This window comes from Triticum urartu, chromosome 4A, assembly GCF_056163025.1.
Source record: "Triticum urartu cultivar PI428250 chromosome 4A, HENAU_Tu73, whole genome shotgun sequence".
Lineage (NCBI taxonomy): Eukaryota > Viridiplantae > Streptophyta > Magnoliopsida > Poales > Poaceae > Triticum > Triticum urartu.
In genome coordinates, this window is record NC_141876.1 from 543,513,593 (window position 1) to 543,522,670 (window position 9,078).

Sequence of the window (9,078 nt, forward strand, 5' to 3'; positions counted from 1 at the left end):
AATCTCATAGTCATAGGAACATGTATAAGTCATGAAGGAAGCAATAGCAACATACTAAACGATCGGGTGCTAAGCTAATGGAATGGGTCATGTCAATCAGATCATTCAACTAATGATGTGACCTCGTTAATCAAATAACAACTCTTTGTCTATGGTTAGGAAACATAACCATCTTTGATTAACGAGCTAGTCAAGTAGAGGCATACTAGTGACACTCTGTTTGTTTATGTATTCACACATGTATTATGTTTCCGATTAATACAATTCTAGCATGAATAATAAACATTTATCATGAAATAAGGAAATAAATAATAACTTAATTATTGCCTCTAGGGCATATTTCCTTCACATTCTAGTCGTGCAGAGACAAGTGTGCACTCATTGTATTTGTATCCACTTGATGCGATATTATCAGTCAATAAAAAGTGATCTTTACCAACTAGAGACAATTTTTGTTTCTAGACAGATTACATTTTTTTCTAGGTGACAAGGTTGCACATATTAGAGTTGGCTTAAAAATAGATAATGCATGAACATATTGATCATACTTTAATCGATGTGGCAAAATTCACCACCTTGACCCAGGGTCTAACGTATTAAGCCCCAATTAGTGAATCCATGCTTCCTTTTGTGATTAATCACCAATTTAAATAAAATCTGGTGTGATAAAAATCCAAGGCCACATGTATCAACTTTTTCTAGTACATGTATAAAAATGATAACTTAAACAACGTAAAAGAAAAGTATGTTTTTGGTCCCTCAAATTCGCCGAAAGTATACATACAATCCCTCAACATTTTTCAGGCGACATTTCATCCTTCATGTTTCAAAACTGGTCACATTTCATCCTAAACTATAAACAAAGTTGTATTGGGCTACATGGGGGCGTGACGACGAGTGAAACAACAAGACGTGGATCCATGGGCATAGCTAGCTGCGGTAAGTGGCCCGTGGATCACAATGGATGGAGTGGGTCTTGCCATCCCCTCCTCCGTCAAATTCTGTCGGCCAAGGTGCGCGGCACGCCTAGCTTGGGAAGGAAGGGAGGCGCGCGGCATGGCGTCGAGGGGCGAGGGCCGTCATGTGGTGGTGGTGGATTGACGCGGGGGGGGGGAGGGAGGGAGGCAAGAGATAACAGGCAAAAAGAAAGACCCATCTGACCTGGAAAATGATGAGAGAGAAAAACGGTGACACGTGGACAACTTTCTGTTGGAAATATGCCCTAGAGGCAATAATAAAATGGTTATTATTATATTTCCTTATCATGATAATTGTCTATTGTTCATGCTATAATTGTGTTATCCGGAAATCATAATACATGTGTGAATACATAGACCACAACACGTCCCTAGTGAGCCTCTAGTTGACTAGCTCGTTGATCAAAAGATAGTCATGATTTCCTGACATGGACATTAGATGTCATTGATAACGGGATCACCTCATTAGGAGAATGATGTGATGGACAGGACCCAATCCTAAGCATAGCTCAAAGATCGTGTAGTTTGTTTGCTAGAGCTTTTCCGAATGTCAAGTATCATTTCCTTAGACCATGAGATTGTGCAACTCCCGGATACCGTAGGAGTGCTTTGGGTGTGCCAAACGTCACAACGTAACTGGGTGACTATAAAGGTGCACTACGGGTATCTCCGAAAGTGTCTGTTGGGTTGGCACGAATCGAGATTGGGATTTGTCACTCCGTATGACGGAGAGGTATCTCTTGGGACCACTCGGTAATGTATCATCATAATGAGCTCAATGTGACCAAGTGGTTGATCACGGGATCATGCATTACGGTACGAGTAAAGTGACTTGCCGGTAACGAGATTGAACGAGGTATTGGGATACCGACGATCGAGTCTCGGGCGAGTAACGTACCGATTGACAAAGGGAATTGTATACGGGATTGATTGAATCCTCGACATCGTGGTTCATCCGATGAGATCATCGACGAGCATGTGGGAGCCAACATGGGTATCCAAATCCCGTTGTTGGTTATTGACCGGAGAGTCGTCTCGGTCATGTCTGCGTGTCTCCCGAACCCGTAGGGTCTACACACTTGGTTCGGTGACGCTAGGGTTGTTGAGATATTAGTATGCGGTAACACGAAAGTTGTTCGGAGTCCCGGATGAGATCCCGGATGTCACGAGGAGTTCCGGAATGGTCCGGAGGTGAAGAATTGTATATAGGAAGTCCAGTTTCGGCCACCGGGAAAGTTTCGGGGGTCACCGGTATTGTACTGGGACTACCGGAAGGGTCCCGGGGGTCCATCGGGTGGGGCCACCTATCCTGGAGGGCCCCATGGGCTGAAGTGGGGAAGGTAACCAGCCCCTGGTGGGCTGGTGCGCCCCCCTTGGGCCTCCCCCTGCGCCTAGGGTTGGAAACCCTAGGGGTGGGGGGCGCCCCACTTGGCTTGGGGGGCAAGCCACCCCCCTTGGCCGCCGCCCCCCTTGAGATCCAATCTCTAGGGTCGGCGCCCCCCACCCTTAGGGGCCCTATATATAGTGGGGGGGAGGGAGGGCAGCAACACCCTAGCCCCTGGCGCCTCCCTCTCCCTCCCGTGACACCTCTCCCTCTCGCTGAGCTTGGCGAAGCCCTGCCGAGATCACCGCTGTTTCCACCACCACGCCATCGTGCTGCTGGATCTCCATCAACCCCTCCTTCCCCCTTGCTGGATCAAGAAGGAGGAGACGTCTTCCCAACCATACGTGTGTTGAATGCGGTGGTGCCGTCCGTTCGGCGCTAGGTCATCGGTGATTTGGATCACGACGAGCACGACTCCATCAACCCCGTTCTCTTGAACGCTTCCGCTCACGATCTACAAGAGTATGTAGATGCACTCCCCTTTCCCTCGTTGCTAGATAACTCCATAGATTGATCTTGGTGATGCGTAGAAAATTTTAAATTCCGCTACGTTCCCCAACGGTGGCATCATGAGCTAGGTCTATGCGTAGTTTCTATGCACGAGTAGAACACAAAGCAGTTGTGGGTGTCGATATTGTCAATTTACTTGCCGTTACTAGTCTTATCTTGATTCGGCGGCATCGTGGGATGAAGCGGCCCGGACCGACCTTACACGTACGCTTACGTGAGACTAGTTCCACCGACTGACATGCACTAGTTGCATAAGGTGGCTAGCGGGTGTCTGTCTCTCCCACTTTAGTAGGATCGGATTCGATGAAAAGGGTCCTTATGAAGGGTAAATAGAAATTGGCATATCACGTTGTGGTTTTGGCGTAGGTAAGAAACGTTCTTGCTAGAAACCTATAGCAGCCACGTAAAAACTTGCAACAACAATTAGAGGACGTCTAACTTGTTTTTGTAGCATGTGCCATGTGATGTGATATGGCCAAAAGGATGTGATGAATGATATATGTGATGTATGAGATTGATCATGTTCTTGTAATAGGAATCACGACTTGTATGTCGATGAGTATGACAACCGGCAGGAGCCATAGGAGTTGTCTTAATTTATTTATGACCTGCGTGTCAACATAAACGTCATGTAATTACTTTACTTTATTGCTAAACCGTTAGCCATAGTAGTAGAAGTAATAGATGACGAGACAACTTCATGAAGACACGATGATGGAGATCATGGTGTCATGCCGGTGACGACGATGATCATGGCGCCCCGAAGATGGAGATCAAAAGGAGCAAATGATATTGGCCATATCATGTCACTATTTGATTGCATGTGATGTTTATCATATTTTACATCTTATTTGCTTAGAACGATGGTAGCTTAAATAAGATAATCCCTCGTAATAATTTCAAGAAAGTGTTCCCCCTAACTGTGCACCGTTGTGAAGGTTCGTTGTTTCGAAGCACCACGTGATGATCGGGTGTGATAGATTCTAACGTTCGAATTGTTGGGGAACGTTGCAGAAAACAAAAATTTTCCTACTCGTTTCACCAAGATCATCTAGGAGTTCATCTAGCAACGAGCCATCGGATGCATCTACATACCTTTGTAGATCGCGTGCGGAAGCGTTCAAAAGAACGGTGATGATGTAGTCGTACACGACGTGATCCAAATCACCGATGACCAAGCGCCGAATGGACGGCACCTCCGCGTTCAACACACGTACGGGATGGGAGACGTCTCCTCCTTCTTGATCCAGCAAGGGAAGAGGAGAGGTTGATGAAGATCCAGCAGCACGACGGCGTGGTGGTGGATGCAGGGCGTCACAGTAGCAGGGCTTCGCCTATACTGCGAGAGAGAGACGTAACGGGGAGAGAGGGAGGCGCCAGGGGCTGGGGTATGAAGTCCCTCCTCTCCCCCACTATATATAGGGGTGCCAAGGGGGGGGCGCCGGCCCTAGTAGATGGATCTACTAGGGGGGCGGCGGCCTAGGGTGGGGGGCTTGCCCCCCAAGCAAGGGGGCGCCCCCTCTAGGGTTTCCCCTCCAACCCTAGCCGCATGGGCCCTTGGGGGGTGGCGCCCCAGCCCACTATGGGCTGGGTTCCCTCCCACTTCAGCCCATGGGGCCCCCCGGGATAGGTGGCCCCACCCGGTGGACCCCCGGGACCCTTCCGGTGGTCCCGGTACAATACCGGTGACCCCGAAACTTGTCCCGATGGCCAAAACAGCACTTCCTATATGTAATTCTTTACCTCCGGACCATTCCGGAACTCCTCGTGACGTCCGAGATCTCATCCGGGACTCCGAACAACATTCGGGTTACTGCACATACATATCTTCACAACCCTAGCGTCACCGAACCTTAAGTGTGTAGACCCTACGGGTTCGGGAGACAAGCAGACATGACCGAGACGACTCTCCGGTCAATAACCAACAGCGGGATCTGGATACCCATGTTGGCTCCCACATGCTCCACGATGATATCATCGGATGAACCACGATGTCGAGGATTCAATCAACCCCGTATGCAATTCCCTTTGTCAATCGATATGTTACTTGCCCGAGATTCGATCGTCGGTATCCCAATACCTCGTTCAATCTCGTTACCGGAAAGTCACTTTACTCGTACCGTAATGCATGATCCCGTGACCAGACACTTGGTCACTTTGAGCTCATTATGATGATGCATTACCGAGTGGGCCCAGTGATACCTCTCCGTCATACGGAGTGACAATTCCCAGTCTTGATCCATGTCAACCCAACAGACACTTTCGGAGATACCCGTAGTCTACCTTTATAGTCACCTAGTTACGTTGTGACGTTTGGTATGCCCAAAGCACTCCTACGGTATCCGGGAGTTACACGATCTCATGGTCTAAGGAAAAGATACTTTGACATTGGAAAACTCTAGCAAACGAACTATACGATCTTTGTGCTATGTTTAGGATTGGGTCTTGTCCATCACATCATTCTCCTAATGATGTGATCTCGTTATCAATGACATCCAATGTCCATAGTCAGGAAACCATGGCTATCTGTTGATCAACGAGCTAGTCAACTAGAGGCTTACTAGGGACATGTTGGTGTCTGTTATTCACACATGTATTATGATTTCCGGATAACACAATTATAGCATGAACAAAGACAATTATCATGAACAAGGAAATATAGTAATAATGCTTTTATTATTGCCTCTAGGGCATATTTCCAACACGAATACAACGGGTGTAAGCCAGATTTACACACGCAATACACTTAGGTTGACTTGACGAGCCTAGCATGTACACACATGGCCTCGGAACACGGAAGACTGAAAGGTCGAGCATGAGTCGTATAGAAGATATGATCAACATGAAGATGTTCACCGATGTTGACTAGTCTGTCTCACGTGATGATCGGACACGGCCTAGTTGACTCGGATCATGTTTCACTTAGATGACTAGAGGGATGTCTATCTGAGTGGGAGTTCATTGAATAATTTGATTAGATGAACTTAATTATCATGAACTTAGTCTAAAATCTTTACATTATGTCTTGTAGATCAAATGGCCCACGCTAATGTTTCCCTCAACTTCAATGCGTTCCTAGAGAAAACCAAGCTGAAAGATGATGGCAGCAACTATACGGACTGGGTCCGGAACCTGAGGATCATCCTCATAGCTGCGAAGAAAGATTATGTCCTAGAAGCACCGCTAGGTGACGCACCCATCCCAGATAACCAAGATGTTATGAACGCCTGGCAGTCACGTGCTGATGATTACTCCCTCGTTCAGTGCGGCATGCTTTACAGCTTAGAACCGGGGCTCCAAAAGCGTTTTGAGCAACACGGAGTATATGAGATGTTCGAAGAGCTGAAAATGGTTTTCCAAGCTCATGCCCGGGTCGAGAGATATGAAGTCTCCGACAAGTTCTTCAGTTGTAAGATGGAGGAAAATAGTTCTGTCAGTGAGCACATACTCAAAATGTCTGGGTTGCATAACCGCTTGACTCAGCTGGGAGTTAATCTCCCGGATGACGCGGTCATTGACAGAATCCTTCAGTCGCTTCCACCGAGCTACAAGAGCTTTGTGATGAACTTCAATATGCAGGGGATGGAAAAGACCATTCCTGAGGTATATTCAATGCTGAAATCAGCGGAGGTGGAGATCAAAAAGGAACATCAAGTGTTGATGGTTAATAAAACCACTAAGTTTAAGAAAGGCAAGGGTAAGAAGAACTTCAAGAAGGACGGCAAGGGGGTTGCCGCGCCCGGTAAGCAAGCTGCCGGGAAGAAGCCAAAGAATGGACCCAAGCCCAAGACTGAGTGTTTTTATTGCAAGGGAAGTGGTCACTGGAAGCGGAACTGCCCCAAATACTTAGCGGACAAGAAGGCCGGCAACACTAAAGGTATATGTGATATACATGTAATTGTTGTGTACCTTACCAGTACTCGTAGTAGCTCCTGGGTATTTGATACTGGTGCGGTTGCTCACATTTGTGACTCAAAGCAGGAGCTGCGGAATAAGCGGAGACTGGCGAAGGACGAGGTGACGATGCGCGTCGGGAATGGTTCCAAGGTCGATGTGATCGCCGTCGGCACGCTACCTCTACATTTACCTACGGGATTAGTTTTAAACCTCAATAATTGTTATTTAGTGCCAGCTTTGAACATGAACATTGTATCAGGATCTCGCTTAATTTAAGATGGCTACTCATTTAAATCCGAGAATAATGGTTGTTCTATTTATATGAGAGATATGTTTTATGGTCATGCCCCGCTGGTCAATGGTTTATTCTTAATGAATCTCGGGCGTAATGTTACACAAATTCATAGTGTGAATACCAAAAGATGTAAGGTTGATAATGATAGTCCCACATACTTGTGGCACTGCCGCCTTGGTCACATAGGTGTCAAACGCATGAAGAAGCTCCATGCAGATGGACTTTTGGAGTCTCTTGATTACGAATCATTTGACACGTGCGAACCATGCCTCATGGGTAAAATGACCAAGACTCCGTTCTCAGAAACAATGGAGCGAGCAACCAACTTATTGGAAATCATACATACTGATGTGTGCGGTCCAATGAGTGTTGAGGCTCGCGATGGCTATCATTATGTTCTCACCCTCACTGATGACTTGAGTAGATATGGGTATGTCTACTTAATGAAACACAAGCCTGAGACCTTTGAAAAGTTCAAGGAATTTCAGAGTGAGGTTGAGAATCAACGTGACAGGAAAATAAAGTTCTTGCGATCAGATCGTGGGGGAGAATACTTGAGTCACGAATTTGGCACGCACTTAAGGAAATGTGGAATAGTTTCATAACTCACGCCGCCTGGAACACCTCAGCGTAATGGTGTGTCCGAACGTCGTAATCGCACTCTATTGGATATGGTGTGATCTATGATGTCTCTTACCGATCTACCGCTGTCATTTTGGGGCTATACTTTAGAGACTGTCGCATTCATTTTAAATAGGGCTCCGTCGAAATCCGTTGAGAAGACACCGTATGAATTATGGTTTGGGAAGAAACCTAAGCTGTCGTTTCTAAAAGTTTTGGGATGCGATGCTTATGTCAAGAAACTTCAACCTGAAAAGCTCGAACCCAAGTTGGAAAAATGCGTCTTCATAGGATACCCTAAAGAAACTATTGGGTATACCTTCTACCTCAGATTCGAAGGCAAGATCTTTGTTTCCAAGAATGGATCCTTTCTAGAGAAAGAGTTTCTCTCGAAAGAAGTAAGTGGGAGGAAAGTAGAACTTGATGAAGTATTACCTCTTGAATCAGAAAGTGGCGCAACTCAAGAAAATGTTCCTGAGGTGCCTGCACCGACTAGAGAGGAAGTTAATGATGATGATCATGAAACTTCAGATCAAGTTGCTACTGAACTTCGTAGGTCCACAAGGACACGTTCCGCACCAAAGTGGTATGGCAACCCTGTCTTGGAAATCATGTTGTTAGACAACGGTGAACCTTCGAACTATGAGGAAGCGATGGCGGGCCCAGATTCCGACAAATGGCTGGAAGCCATGAAATCCGAGATAGGATCCATGTATGAAAACGAAGTATGGACTTTGACTGACTTGCCCGATGATCGGCGAGCCATAGAAAATAAATGGATCTTTAAGAAGAAGACAGACGCGGATGGTAATGTAACTATCTATAAAGCTCGGCTTGTCGCTAAGGGTTATCGACAAGTTCAAGGGGTTGACTACGATGAGACTTCCTCACCCGTAGCGAAGCTAAAGTCCGTCCGAATCATGTTAGCAATTGCCGCATTCTATGATTATGAGATATGGCAAATGGACGTCAAAACGGCATTCCTTAATGGTTTCCTTAAGGAAGAATTGTATATGATGCAGCCGGAAGGTTTTGTCGATCCTAAGAATGCTGACAAGGTGTGCAAGCTCCAACGCTCGATCTATGGGCTGGTGCAAGCATCTCGGAGTTGGAACATTCGTTTTGATGAGATGATCAAAGCGTTTGGGTTTACGCAGACTTATGGAGAAGTCTGCATTTACAAGAAAGTGAGTGGGAGCTCTGTAGCATTTCTCATATTGTATGTGGATGACATACTGTTGATGGGAAATGATATAGAATTCTTGGAAAGCATAAAGGCCTACTTGAACAAGTGTTTTTCAATGAAGGATCTTGGAGAAGCTGCTTACATATTAGGTATCAAGATCTATAGAGATAGATCGAGACGCCTCATTGGTCTTTCACAGAGTACATAC